This window comes from Mustela nivalis (assembly GCF_964662115.1).
Source record: "Mustela nivalis genome assembly, chromosome: 5".
Lineage (NCBI taxonomy): Eukaryota > Metazoa > Chordata > Mammalia > Carnivora > Mustelidae > Mustela > Mustela nivalis.
The window spans coordinates 12,055,860-12,070,888 of record NC_139024.1 but is presented as its reverse complement, the minus strand read 5'-3'; the positions used below and the strand labels follow the sequence as shown (position 1 = coordinate 12,070,888).

Sequence of the window (15,029 nt, the reverse complement as noted above, 5' to 3'; positions counted from 1 at the left end):
TTATCAGAATCTAAGATTGGCACTGCCTTTACTAGTCCTCCCCTTGAAAGCAGGACAGATAAAATAGGTGTAATTCTGTCTTAGCTTCTGGCAACATCTGTAGTACTGGGCTCGTGCCTAAGAGAAGCTCCAGTTTTTGAATGAATAACTAATGTATTTACATTTCCACTGGTTTCTTAACTTTAAAATACATATCAGTACTAGAACACTACCTGTATTTTTTTTTTTTTTTTTAAGATTTTATCCATTTATTTGACAGGCAGAGATCACAAGTAGGCAGAGAGGCAGGCAGAGAGGAGAAAGCAGGCTCCCCGCTGAGCTCCATCCCAGGACGCTGGGATCATGACCTGAGCCGAAGGCAGCGGCCTTAACCCACTGAGCCACCCAGGCGCCTCTGTATTTTTTTTTTTTTTTTTTTTTTTTTAAGTTTCATAGACATCACTGAATTTTAGGCTAAGTGTTGTATTTGAATTTGGACAGGCCTGGCCTCAGATCTAGAAAGATCGTTTTTGCTTTCTGACCTTGGGCTGGTTATTTGATTTTTGGCACCTTAGTGACCTTGTTCGAAATTGAAATACCGATACTTCTTAATGTTGCCTTGAGGAAAAGCCCTGGTGCTGTGCTCCATAAATGTTCACTAACTGCCAGTTCCCTTTTACAAGTAGGAAAGTTTGTTTGGAATGTTAAGACTGCATGGAAGCCGACCGTGAATTTACAGGGGAGTCTTTCTCCTCTGGACCGCCGGAGATCTCATTGGTGGTACTCCGCATTTTGGCCCTTGCTTATGATCTGATGGTTTTTTGTTTTGTTTTGCTTTGTGATCATTGAAAACTAGCGACAGTGTTTGCCACTATTTAGTAGTTAATTACTAATTCGTAGTTTCCTCAGTCTCTGCTAGAAGAGTCCTTGAAGAAACACGTTAATGGCATCCATATTAGTAGGCAATTAATAAGTATCTGCTGATTGAATAATGAGGGTAGCTGTAAGGGAGAACATGTGCCCAGAGGACAAATTTTTTAAGAAAAATGAAGTTCTTAAAAAGGATTTGTTGAATGAATGGTAAAGTGAAAAATGAATTAAATGAAATTAAAAATTAGGTGAATGGAAATAAATGAAATGAATGATGAAATGAAAGTTGCTCATGGGGAGAAGGTTGAAAATGGTGGGGATGGACCGCCATGGAGATAGCAGTGAGACCCCAGAATTTCCTTTTCTCCCCAAACATGTTTTTCTGTGATATGTTGGAAGGAACATGAGACTGATAACTGGGTGACCTGATTCCTTGCTCATGGCTTACCAGCCAGATGCAGGATCTCAGAGCATGGGGGACAGATCAGAAAAGGCAGCAAGGTGGCAGTAGCCAACGCTTGTTGGCTTCTCCACGCTGGCTTTCTCACTTCCTGGCTCTGCAGTCCTTCCTGTGTTCCCCAATTTCTTTGACACTTTTCAAGAGTGAGAGTGAAAGGGTGTCTCCTATTCCTGATCGAGAAGCTCCTGAATCGTCTGCACATTAGTGGGTGATTGAACGTTTGTTGATGTGAAGAATGAGGGGCTGTCCGGGGAACTTTTGAAAATGTTTTTGTTGTAAAATCAGGTATATTGAGGGATAATTTATATGCCGTGGTTATCTTTTTTTTTAACTTAAAAAAAATTTTTTTTTTTTTAAATTTTTAAGAGTGGGAGAGAGCAAGCCAGGGGTGGGGTAGGGGGTGGGAGAGAGAAAATCCAAAGCAGGTTCCAAACCCAGCACAGAGCCCAATGTGGGACTTGATCTCACTACCCTGAGATCATGACTTGAGTCAAAATCAAGAGTCATACACTTAACTGACTGAGCCACCCAGCTGCCCCCCGATTTCATTTTAAATTGAAACTCTGTGCCCGCTCCATAACTCTCCATTCCCCTCCCTCAGCCACCCTTCTATTTTCTGTCTTAGACTCTGATGGTTATAGGTGTTTCATATAAGTGGAATCAATTCAGTTTTTGTCTGTTTGTGACTTGTTCCTTTCACTTAGTGTAATGTCCTCAAGATTCATCTGTGTTATATAGCATGGGTCAGAATTTTCTTTCTTTTTAGGGTTGGATAATATTCTACCACGTCTTGTGTATCCACTCATCTGTAAATAGACACTTGGATTTTTCCACTGTTTGGCTGTTGGTGAACAGTGCTGCCGTGAGCACAAGTGTACCCAGGTCTTTGAGATGCTGCCTTTAGTTCTTCTGCATATATATGCTCAAAAGAGGAATTGCTGCATCATATGGTAATTCTTTTTTCCAGTTTTTGAGGAATTGCCATATTGTTTTCCGCAATGGCTGCGCCATTTTACATTCCCACTGGCAATGCACAAGGGTTCCAATTTCTTTACAACCTCCCAACACTTTTTTTTTTTAAATAATAGTGATCCTTATAGGTGTGCAGTGGTTATATAACCAGACTTCAGATAATAAAAATTTATGAGAATTTAAGGAGTATCATTTGATATCATCCATTCAGTTAATCTCATTTAAATAGATAATGAAACATGTCTTGCTAGGGTAAGTGACTTGACCCTGTATCTTGTCATAGAACTTGTCCTGGTCAAAGGTAGGTCTGAAATTCAAGTCTTTCCACACTCATTGTTGCATGACTGATGCAGTCTGGTCATTCACTTATTTCCTTATCTAATACATAACACACATCAGTACTGTGTGAAGTTTAGGAGATGACAAAGATTCAGCAGAAGACGCATCCCTCAGCACCTGCCCCGGCTGCCGCTGCCCCCACGGCCCCTCAGGACTGTTCAGCTGTCAGTTTAATGACCGGCTAGTAGAACCTGCAGAATCATGCCTCATAACTCTTGCTTTTACTTTCCTCCCCTATTGTGCAGTCCAGAGAAGCTTATGAAAATGATCTCCCTAGTCTTGTCTTGTTTTTTTTTTAATTCTACCATTTATTTTATTTAAATGCAATTTAGTTAACAGGTAGTGTATTATTAGTTTCAGAGGTAGAGGCCGGTGATTCATCAGTCTTCTCTAACACCCAGTGCTCATCATACCACGTGCCCTCCTAATGCCCATCCCGCAGTTACCCCACCCCCCACCTCACTTCCTCTCCCGCAACCCTCAGTTTGTTTCCTGTGGTTAAGAGTCTCTTACGGTTTGCCTCCCTCTGTTTTTATCTCAGTGTGGCTCTCAAATCTTGATAATTTTCCACAAAATCATTTAAGAAAATGAGCTAAAGGGGACAGGGGCGGTGGTGGTGGGCTCGCTAGCAGCTGCTGTAGAAAGCTGACCGTATTTAAACAGCGTTGGGCGTGCTGTGCAAACACGCATGCCTGTCTCATTCTCGAAGAGCTCCTTGACATCATCTCCGACACATTTAACGCTAATGAGAGACTCATAAACAACCAGGACGCCTGAGTTGTGTTACTGCAGCTCCCACCTTGGAGAGAACAGTGCTTGGGCCGTTGCAGAAGCCATATGATGTCTGTTGTCAAATCCTGGAGTTAGGAGAGGTTAAAGCTTCCTGAAGTCAAGCGTATGGTTACTGCTTAAATGCAGGCTCTCGTTAGAGAATGTTCCAACGGACGGTGGTGTTGAGGAAAGTGTTACTGGCTTGCTTGCGTTGTGTCCTGGGTTTGGTTTTGGCTTTGCAGCTGCGGATGTGTATAGAGTGAATTCCTTTTCATATCCGTCTTAGGTTTCCTCATTTCTGGCTTCTCTTTTGACGAAGTGGTTTTTCAAATTGGGGCACTGAGAGAGAAGGAGGAAGCCGGTTCCGTTCTGGTTTTTTTTTTTTTTTTTTTCCTGGCAAATGAATTTTACCTCATCTTGAAATCTGCAATCCTTTCCTCTTTGTTCAAAGTGTCTGAATTTGATTTGGATTTACTTCCAGCCACTTTAGGAAATGGATTGTGGAGGGAAATCTGAGCCCAGAGCCGGGGGGTTGGGGGGCGTCTCAGCGACAGGGGCTGCCTGTGCCCGGCACCTGAGTCTTGAAGCCACGTCTCTGTCTGAAGAGAAATCTGAGGTATGAACCCTGTCAAGATGCAGACTTCACCTAATAAAAATTTAATGGGATCTAAGAAGTATCATTTGATCTCATCCATTCAGTTAATCTCATTTAAATAGATAATGAAACATTTCCTGCTAGGTTAAGTGACTTGACCATGTATCATAGAACTTGTCCTGGTCAAAGGGGCCCCTTTGATTCAAAGCAGATGAATTTTTAGGAGAATTTGCCTTCCAACAGCCAAGAGCCTGTTATTCTGTCATGAACCTCTGTCCTGTTCGGCTGCTCCTGCGTGTTTTGTGAATGGGATCTAGTGCAGGTTGGAGTGTGCTCTGCTGTTTTTGCAACCGGGGGCTGTTGGGGGACGTCCCGGCCCGAGTGCAGCCATTTCAGTGAATGGTCTTCGGGTGGCCAGGCAAAGATGAGGAGATACTGGGAAGTTGCCTGAAGTAGATGACCCCCATCATCCTTTGGAGGCCTTCCTTTGGAGGGGGAAAGTTCATATTTCTGCCCACACCCAGCAATCTTGAGACTTAGCCAGCCGTCCCTGGAGGTCGAGGCCCTGGTGGACCTGAATGTTTTTATGCTTTTGTTCCTCATGCCTAGACCTCCTGCTCATATTAGAAGCCTCCATTGTCTGCTCCCTACCCCCCTTACTGAGCGGCAGGTTGTTGGTTTGGACATAATGTCTCTGGCCTTTACTTGTCTTCCTCTGAGAGATGAAGAGACGGAAGAGAGTGTTCCAAAACCTGCGTCATTGTCAGGGACATCGTCACCTAGTTGACTTTGTAGGAGCCTGCTGATGCCAGGGCTCCTAGCAGGTACCTCCTATCCCAGTGTCCTTTAACTCTGAGCGCTGCAGAATGGATTCCCTCCCAGTCTGGAGAGAAGGGCATGGATTGGGGGCGGTGCGCAGGTGAGCTGGGTTTTGACCTGGTCTGATACCAAAGCACTTGTTTTTTTGTACCACATTGTTACCTGGAGCTCCATGGTTTGGGGTGAAGTACTTGTTGTCACTTTCGTAGGACGTAAGTAACTGAAGAACAGAAGTGCGTTCTGAGAATTCGAATTAGTCTAGGATAACTGCTCTTCTAACTGTAAGGTTCAAGTACCAGCATTTGATCCAGAGATTAAAAGAGCTAATAGAAACAAAGCATGATGTAATTTTTTTTTTAATCTTATAGAATTCTCCAACCACAAATTTCCTGGAAGAAATCGTGCATTTTTTTCTGAGGATGTCATAACAACTGGGTTTAGGAATTGTCTTTTGGTGGATGCTGGGCAAGTTGTCTTTGATGATTTTAATATTTTTGCTTTATAGGAAGGAAAACCAGGCCCTATTCCTAAATTGCTGTTATATTTAGGTCTTCAAGGGTGGATCTTGTGAGGTTGCTATTATAGTAGACTGAAACCTATGTATAGGGACACTCAAATGTGGTGTAAATCCATGTCTTTAAAAAAAGAAAGCAATTACTGTGTTCGAAAGCCAAGCTATAAAAAGCAAATGAAATCACAGGAGAGCCAGGATGGGGTTTCATTCTACTAAGCAAATGGCCCTGCCTTTCTTTGTGCTTTTGTGTCCTGTAGTGTCAGTGGGGAGTGCAGATGTTTTCAGGTTAGGATTGTAGACATTTGTAGGTCTCAGCACTTGTTGTATGTGAACTGAGAGACAGCTCCGAAAGCGTGAAGTGTTCAGACACTCAGCTTATACTTCTGATATCTAGTGTCCCATAGAACCTGTATAGTTGTTTTGTTTGAAGTTTATTTTTTTTATTTCATGTGTACTCAAGCCCATCATATTTTTTCCATCAAAGTTGAAATCAATTTACTTGAAAATATGTGCCTTTGACCCTCGAAGTCAGACTAGTACCTGCCAGTGTTGCCAGTTCTATTAAAAATGTATTCAATACACATACACAAATGTTGTGAGCACGTTCCCTCCCCTCTGCCTTTTCCCACCACTCCCCCCTGTTCCCAAAGACCAGAAGCAAGGGAGGAAGACTTTCGGAGCCTTCTGAAAAGATCCTACTTGGATCTTTTGATATGGAGAGGCTGGATGCAAGCCTCTTGTGGCGGTTCTGAGAACTGCAGCGTGGGGCATTAATTGGTCTCTGGGTCTGTCTCCGCAATCCGTCTCAGAACGCAGTAGTCCACTTTGACTGTTCTTTTTTGCTCAGAGGTGTCTTGTCACCCTGCTGGAGCTCTGATAACTATAGGTTGGATTTCTCTGTGGAAACACAAAACAGTTTCTATCCAGGCATTTTGTTCCGTCTTCTGGAAGTGCTTCGTGACCTTGGCTAGATAACGGGATAAAAAAGGCCTGCTAATGAGAAGAATATTTAAGACGTGGGTAAGCTGTCACATCAGGAAATGCTAAACAGTATTCCCCCCAGGGACATGTTCAGAATGTCCCGTGATAACAACCTTCATTTACTCCTCAGCAAATACAAATGGTCTTGCCATCATTTCTGACATGCTTTCTCCAAGTTCTTCGCAAGGTTCTCATTAAGAGTCATCCTTCTGCCTCAGGAATTGAGAGTTTCTCACTTCTCCCCCTCTCCCCCCCCCATCACTGGGGAGGGTAGAACGACTCATGCTCTGTGGTTCCTTTTCTTTGCAAGATTGGCTTTGGTTACTGGTCATGTTCTGAAGGGAATGGACCACCGCGGAATAGGAGTGAGGATTGGAAATGTTTTTGTAACAAAGAGGATACACGCTGGAGGTTGATGTGTTCGAGCAGGGGCTGGCAAGCTCTGAGGGACTGACTCATCCGTGACTCACAGGACAGCCTGTGGGGCCCCCTTGGCCCTGGTGCCAACCTCTGGATGCAGAGAAGGCGGTGTCTCGGCTCTCCCATGGGAACCTGAAAGTTGAAATATTCGACTCTGGCTCTGGCTTGGTTCAAGTGTGGGCTACCCCTTCGTTAGGGACTTAGTGAGAAGCTCTCAGAAGCTCACGCACGCTTTTTGGCTTTGGCAGCCTGTGTGAGTTAGGAGACACTCTTGTTCTGCTGCTGTTACTCACTGGGAAGCCCTACCACAGAGCAGTGGGTTGGGAAGGAAAAAATCTTGATCAAACATCAGTTGCGACAGCACTGATCTTTCCTCTGCTGGCTTGGAATGCCACCTTTATCATATTCTAAATCTCCATGTGACTTGCATCTCTGCATGGACTTTGAATATTTCTGTTCAGTAGCAGATTCTTAAACTTACTGTAACTTTACAGAATATTTTGCTGATGGGACAAATACTTCCTTGTTATTTATTTTATTTTTATTTTTTGCCTCAGAATACTTCCTCTTGGACACTCTAAAGAGTTATTCTCCTAGATGAACTTTAGAATCAGCCAGTCACGTTGTTCTAAAAATCTGTTTGGGATTGCACCGAACGTGTAGCGGTTTAAGGACAACTGACCTGTGGATTCGAATCTTCCTACTAAGGAACATAGAATATCTCAAAATTTTTTTAGGTATATGCCTTTTAGTAAAAGTTTTATAGTTTTTAAATATAAATATTATACATTGTTATTTTCTTTCTAGTTTTAAAGTGATTTTTGTGGGTAATAGAAAAGGATTTTCCCCCTCAATTTTTAAATGGTTGTCACTAATATGTAGACCCTTACTCATTATTGTATATTCATTATATGGTGCCCTTATTGAACTTGTTTAATGATTCTAACGGATTTTTAGTTGACTGCCTTTGATTTTTTAAGTTGATATCCTATCCATTTAAGGATGAGCGATATTCATTCCTCATTTCTTGTTTGTTGCATTAGGATTCCTGAAATGAATTGGTAGGCTGTCTAGCTTTTCCTGTACTCAGGAAATGTGTGAAACAAGGATTTGCTATTCTTTGAAAATTTCATAGTTTATCACCCATAGAAGCAAGTGGGCTTGAAGTGATTTCCATATTTCTTTATGATAGCTTTCTAAAATTGATGTGCTTGAGACAGAGGAAGGTAGGCTGATAGGCTGACAGCTGGAGGAATGAATGACCAAACTTGGGAGGTGAGGCAGCCAAGATTGCTGGGGTGCCCAGGAAGCGAGGATGAGCCGGGGTAAGAGGAGAGTGACATCGCCCTCACTCCTTACTGCCCCTGGTACAAGACCTTTCTGGAATATCGTGATTTCATGTAAGAGGGAAAGCACTTTATGCCTCAGCTATTTCTTGGCCAAGTTGTGATGAATCTTAGGGCCTTTTCCCTGGAAAACAAGGGAAGTGGTTTAGGGTGTTAAAATTAGAATCGAACTTCTTCCTTTTGGTAAACTTGATTTTGAAAGTCTTGTGATAGCCGCTTACATTGTATTGCTGTGACCTGGAGATTAGTGTTGGCAGGCCGTGCTCACTAAGGTTGTAACCATGCCTAGCTGCTAGAAAGAATTAGCTGGCCTTCATGTGATTGTGGAAGACTCTGTTTGCTAATTTCCCTCACTTTACATGGAATAAATCTTGGAAGAAAGCTATTTTTCTATAAGGGTGGATGTTAGACTTTTGGATTCTGTTGTTCACTATATATACTTTTGTTAAGTGCCCTGCCCTGAGTTTATGGCACAACAGGGGAGATGCTGTAGTTCCAGATGAGATTAAACCTCTCATTTTAGAGAGTTTCTTGTGTTTGGACTGAGGTCTCTACTTCCTCTTGTTAGAAGACCTGGGGAAGAGTAGGTAAGGAAGTTTCTTGCATGGTAATGATGCCTAATAGCCATGAAATTTAAAATTGGAGAATGCATTCATGATTTTGGTAGGATGAGTTCCCATGGAGGTCTTTGTCCTCCCTGAGTATGGTTATTTCTTTGTTATATATGGCTAAGAATTTTCGTGAAATGCCACACAATTGGTCTTCATAGGATGCCTTTTAGTATATTCAGCCTTTAGACAGTGTGCTCAAAATCCCAAGTGTGAAAATGCACTTTCATAAATACTTCTCCCTGCTAATTAAATTAGCTGCTTAAAGGTATGACTTAATTGTCCTGTCAGTTGTTGTTGTTTTTTAAAGATTTATTTTGAGAGAGAGAGAGCGCGCGAGCGAGCGCGCCCGCATCCCTGGGCACGTGGTGGGAATGGGCAGGGAGGGCCAGAGGGGGAGAGAGAATCTCAAGCAGTTTTCCTTTGAGAACAGAGGAGCCCAAGTAGGGCTTAATCCCATGACCCTGGGGTCATGACCTGAGCTGAAATCAAGAGTGGGATGGTCAACCCATTGAGTCACCCAGATGCCTCCTATCAATTGTTTTTTTATTTTTATTTTTATTTATTTATTTTTAAAAGATTTTATTTATTTGACAGAGATCACAAGGAGAAAGAGAGGCAAGCAGGGAGAGAGGGGGAAGCAGGCTCCACTGAGCAGAGAGCCCAATGCGGGGCTCGATCCTGGAACCCTGGGATCATGACCTGAGCCGAAGGCAGAGGCTTTAACCCAATGAGCCTGTAACCCAGGCACCCCTGTAAGAGTTTTTTGCTTTTGAAAATGAAGAGGTGGTTCGTCTGGATATTCTTGTGACTTTCCTTGAAAGCTGAACCAACTGCAGGCCTGTATTTAAATAAAAGGAACTAAATGTATCAGATTTCTGTGTTATAGACTTAAAGATTAACATATAACATATTACTGATTTCAGTGACCTTATTCATTTTTCTCACTTTCGGGTGGAATCAAGAGTAAAGAAAATTTCTGGGAATTAATATTTTATCTTTAATATGAGGGATCTGTGAAGAGCTAACTTGAGTTCATATTTGGAAGGTGTGTAGAGTGAAGCCAGGGGCAATTAATTGAGGTAGAAAATTCACTGCTCCTATAAATACTGGAGAAGGTAGAGCCTCTCAAAATATAAAATACACTTTATCGCATATAGAAGATCTGTAGGAGAAAAATGAGTAATTCAGTAACAGAGCTTACTTACACTGAGAGAAGGGAACTGTTTAGGTTGAACAGTATAAGCCATTTTGCCAAAATGTCTTCCTCATTTCTGTGTGTTTTCACCTTGTACATACACGTCTTAATCCTGTGGGAGTCTATTATTTGTGAACAGGAATTATAGTTTAGAAGGATGACATGGTGACTTTTTCCCCACCACCCACTCACCATGTGTACATGGAACAGACCACTCAGTGGGTTTACATTTGAAAAATACAGGTGCTGATAGGGATTTATGTCCTGTGTAGTATTAATCATTAAATCCCTGTCCACACACAAGAAAAATAGAGAATTGAGGCACCTGCCCGAGTAATTCAGAGGGAATTCTCTGAGGGCAATCAAGATTTGTTTCCTTCGTCTCCGCACTCTGCATTTCTTGAGGATGCAGGAGGCTTTATACTTAATTGATGGTCCAGGACAAGGTAGGACTCCCCAAGCCCCTCCCCTGGTTCAGGGGGTCTGGAATATGAGGGTGGAGGTCAGGGGATTCTCATTGTGTTGGGAATGAGTTGGAGCAAGGACTCCCTAGCAGCATCGGAGGGCCTTTCTCTTCCTCTTGCTCTCACTGGGGCTTGTGGTCCAGGAGACTTTTACTCCGTGGAGGTTACGTGGATTATAAGGTCTATCACTGGGTTGCTATAGCCAAATTCATTGGCATACCAGAAAATGAGCTTGACAAAGTGGTCATTGAGGGCAGTGCCAGCCCCAGCATCAGAGGTGGAATTGTGGGTATCACTGTTAAAGTCGCAGGAGACAACCTGGTCCCCACTGTAGCCCAGGATGCCCTTAAAGGGACCCTCCAGAGCCTGCTTCACCACCTTCTTGATGTCACCGTATTTGGCAGCTTTTTCCCAGGGGCAGGTCAGTTCCATGACTGACATGTTGGTGGGGACACTGAAGGCCATGCCGGGGAGCTTCCCATTCAGCTTAGGGACGGCCTTGTGTACAGCCTTGGTGGTGCCAGTAGAAGCAAGGATGATATTCTGGGCAGCCCCTCAGCCATCATGCCGCAGCTTCCAGAGGGCTGTCCACAGTCTTATGGGTGGCCGCGATGGCATAGGCTGTGGTCATGAGTCCCTTGACGGTGCCAGAGTTGTCATAGATGACCATGGCCAGAGGGACCAAGCACTTGGTGGTGCAGGAGCCCTTGCTGACAATCTTGAGGGGGTTGTCCTACTTCTCATGGTTCTGCATTAGCAGAAGGGGCAGAGATGATGACCCTCTTAGTTCCATCCTTCAAGTGAGCCTTAGCCTTCTCCTTGGTGGTGAAGCCCTCTGTGGACTCCACAACATAGCACAAGCATCACCCCATTTGATGTTGCAGGAATCTTGCTTCTGGAAGATGGAGATGGGCTTTCCACTAATGGCAAGTTTTCTGTTTTTAGCCTTGACTGTGCTGTTGAATTTGCTATGGGTAGAATCATACTGGAACGTGTCGACTATGTCAACAAAGGGGTCATTGATGGCAACAATATCCACTCTGCCAGAGTTGAAAGCAGCCTGATAGAGTTTATTCCGACCTTCCCCATCACATCTTGGGGATGTGGCTGGCACGGCACCAGAAGACGCAGCTGTCTGTCAGATGGGAAGGAGCAGTGAGCCAGGAGACTTTTTTTTTTTTTAAACTTTTGTGTTGTATATAGACTAAAATAATTTTGGTCTAATATTTCCTGGCTTTACGCAGAAAACAACTATGTGTTAAGTTATTGTAGTTTGAAATTCCAGGACCATAGCTCATTTGCGTTTCCTCTCTGTATTTGCCCTGATACTGCCTTGCATGTGTGACTGCTATGTTGTACATTAAACACATCTGGTCAAACCAGTTTTGATTTTCCTTGTTCCTAGGTCTAATGGTTCCCTTCCTGGGTATTGGGAATAGGCGAATACAGCTGGGTCCCATTTTGAGTACATGTCTATTCATTGCCACGGTGATGGCCTCAGGACCTCTGCAGCCATGCCTTAGCGCTGTTGGAAGGCAGCCCACAGCGAAACAAGTATTGTGTTCTTACCTCTGGGGCCACTTCTGTGATCTTTTAGGACCCATGGTTAAGTTTTATACTTTAAAAAAAAATTTTATTTTTACTAAGTAAGCTCCATACCCAGGATGGAGCCCAACATGGGGCTTGAACTTACGACCCTAAGGAAAGACCTGACCCAAGATCCAGAGTCAGATGCTTAACCGACTGAGCCACCGAGGTGTGCCTAGATTTTATACTCTAAATTCCTGGAGGGCAGCTGGCTTCTCTTCTAGGGCATCAGTGAAAAAGATAATGTTGCTCAAAAGCATAAGACTGTATTTTATCTGTGGTCTGTAATATCAGTGGCTTAAAATATCTGTTTTATTTTATGATATTCCCTCATCCCTCATCTCATAATTGGTATAGCCCTTTGGTTCTGAAATCCAGAGTAGAAACAAAGCAAGTGTTTCAGGTTTAAAGCTAACAAAGAAGTTTGAGAATAGGAAGACTTAGCTTCTTTAAAAAAGAACTATGCCAGAATTATACTCAGAAAAAGAAATCTTGCCCAAGAGATTATTCTCATGTACATCTTTCCTTGGAGCAGCTCTGTTTCCTTGAACACCCTTGTCTCTTTTCTCTCCCTTGAAGCATCTGCTGCCTTTGGCTTCCAGCCTACCCCTTTCTCTTGGCTTTCTTGCTTCTTTGTCATTCCTTTCCTGTTGCCCTTTGGATTCTTCATCTTTTTCCCACTGTCATAAGATGACATTCTCCTTAGGGGACCATCCCTGGTCTCCTTTTTATCCTTTTAGGATAATAATATTTTTGCCCCTGCCTTCAACTACCCTTTGTATATCTTCGTGTCTGCCCAGTTAATACACCTCTAACTGGGACCTCTCTTGTGGGTCCAGTGTTGTTAACGTCCAAATGGATATCTTCATTTGAATGTTTGCTATGTTCCTGCAACTGAGTGAATAGAAACAATGAAAGAAGCCTTTTTTACAGTTGCTTCTTCATGGAGCTTCTGCCTCAGAGCATATGACAGTCTGTGAGTCCATGTTTGAATATTGGCTAGGTAACCCAACCAATTTTTCTTGCCTTGTCACATTGGCTAGTTACCTCCAAGCTGATGTTGGCTTGTTCCTGGCCTTAGATAGAAATTATCCAATCTTCACCAGTAAGTGTATTGTTAGTTGTAAATGTTTTTGTAGATACTCTTTATTTTGAAGATTTTAAGAATAAAGTTTAAAAACATTTTCATTAGCTAACTGTAAGTATTATTAATCTTCAGAGGATGTCTACTGGAAAAAAAAAAACGAAAACAAAAATCCACCTTAAACTTTGGAAAGATTTTGTTTTATTTATTTTAAAATTTATTTTTAGACAGAGAGTGAGAGAGTGTGCCAGCAGGGAGAAGGGCAGAGGGAGAGAGAGAGATAGTCTCAAGTAGACTCCAGACTGAGCATGGATTACCATGCTGGGTTTGATCTCATGACCCTGGGATCATGATCTGAGGCAAAATCAAGAGTCGAATGCTTAACCAACTGAGTCACCTAGGCACCTTGTGTTTTATTAATTTTTAAAAATGATCTCTACACCTGACATGGGGCTCAAACTCATGACCCTGAGATCAAGAGTTTGATGCTCTACTGACTGAGACAGTCAGGTATCCCTATCTTAAATAAATTTAGGGACATATAAAATTTGTATTATCAATGAAATTGTCAGGGTCAAAGAAGCTTTCACAACTGAAGAGAAAAAGATAGTCGAGATATGGTTTGGAGGAAATGAGCCTGTTATTTAGTTTAATGATGGTTGGTGCTAATTTTTCATTTGCTGGATGGATGTGGAAGTGGTGAATTTAATTTTGCTACTTTTTAATTTTGGGACATTAAACCTATTTTCCTGTTTTTAAATCAGGAGACTCAATAATTTTGGAGTTGTGTAAATATGTTATGTGTGTGTGTGTGTGTGTGTGCGCGCGCATGCAAGCAAGAGTGAGAGAGAGAGTGAGAGAGAGATGATCATCCTCCCTGGAACTGTAAAGTCTAAGCAATCTGGAATTGAATTGAATTCCTTTTTTCCATAATTAAGAAAATTAAAAACTAGGTTTAGTCCCTAAGGAGGCCTCTGGAAAAGCCTGGAAGTTCTTGTTCTTGTTCAGAATCATATGTTAAAATGTTATGAATCTTGTAAATACAAATGACCATCAGTGGACCGTGTTTAATTCTGGGACTGGGTCATACACCCAGTTCTTGCTTGACTGAAGTAAAAGACTCTTGAAAGACTATGGTGGTACAGGATTTCTTTTTTTTTTTTTTAGTATGAAAATTTCTTTTACTCTATTTTTTATTTTTAAGATTTTATTATTTGGAGAGAGACTGTGCAAGTGGTGGGAAGGACAGAGGGAGAGAGAGAGAATCTCAAGCAGACTCTGTGCTAAGCCTGGAGCCCAATGTGGGGCTCAGTCTCATGACCCTGAGATCATGACCTGAGCCAAAACCAAGAGTCGGTCACTCAACTGACTAAGCCACCCAGGTGCCCTGAAAAAAAAAAATTTTTTTTTTAAAGTTTTATTTATTTATGGAATCTCTGCACCCATGATGGGGCTCAGTCTCCTGATCTCGAGATCTCGGTCACATGTTCTTCCAATTGAGCCACCAATGTGCCCCAGTGTGAAAATTTATATAGAATTTTTACTTTTCTTAGGACTTGGAGCTTTTATTTGATGCTTCATTAACAATAGTTGATGCACTTTTTGGTACATCTATCTAGGCAGATTGAAGAAAGAAAGAGTAACTGTGTACCCATGTGCATTCTTTAAATCTTTTAGGTGGAAAGTTAAAGGACATGACTGGTTAGAATTTTAAAGATGCCCTAACACAGAGTAGGCACTCAGCAACCATTTGTTGACAGAAAGAGGTGGGGGGAAACGTGTTGAAATGTTATTTACTCCTTTTTCTTTTTTTCCATGAAAAGTGAGTGCATCCTCAAGGTCCCTGATAGCTCTAAAATTCTTAGAGTTCAAAAATCTAAAATTATGGAGCTCCTGAGTGGCTCAGTGGGTTAAGCCTCTGCCTTTGGCTCAGGTCATGATCTCAGGGTCCTGGGATCGAGCCCTGCCTCCAGCTCTCTGCTCAGTGGGGAATCTGCTTCCCAACCGCCCCCCCCCACCTTG

General features: G+C 42.5%; 1 protein-coding gene and 1 pseudogene across 4 annotated transcripts in view; one reads left to right on the top strand and one right to left on the bottom strand.

Annotated features, from left to right (window-relative positions):
• The window catches only part of TIAM2 (TIAM Rac1 associated GEF 2), a 228,084-nt gene that overhangs the window by 25,428 nt on the left and 187,627 nt on the right, over nt 1–15,029 (top strand). Inside the window, exon 1 of one of the 3 annotated variants that reach the window (XM_082731375.1) lies at nt 7,327–7,457. The exons of the other annotated variants lie outside the window; for them this stretch is intronic. The gene's annotated coding sequence lies outside the window, so the exon portion shown is untranslated. Of the gene's footprint in view, nt 1–7,326; nt 7,458–15,029 lie in introns of those variants that run through there. 3 annotated transcript variants of the gene reach the window in all.
• LOC309864091 (glyceraldehyde-3-phosphate dehydrogenase pseudogene) lies at nt 10,487–11,940 on the bottom strand (annotated as a pseudogene). Its single transcript has 2 exons — nt 11,906–11,940; nt 10,487–11,430 (listed from the first exon to the last, which is right to left on the bottom strand). The product of its transcript is annotated as a glyceraldehyde-3-phosphate dehydrogenase pseudogene (transcript).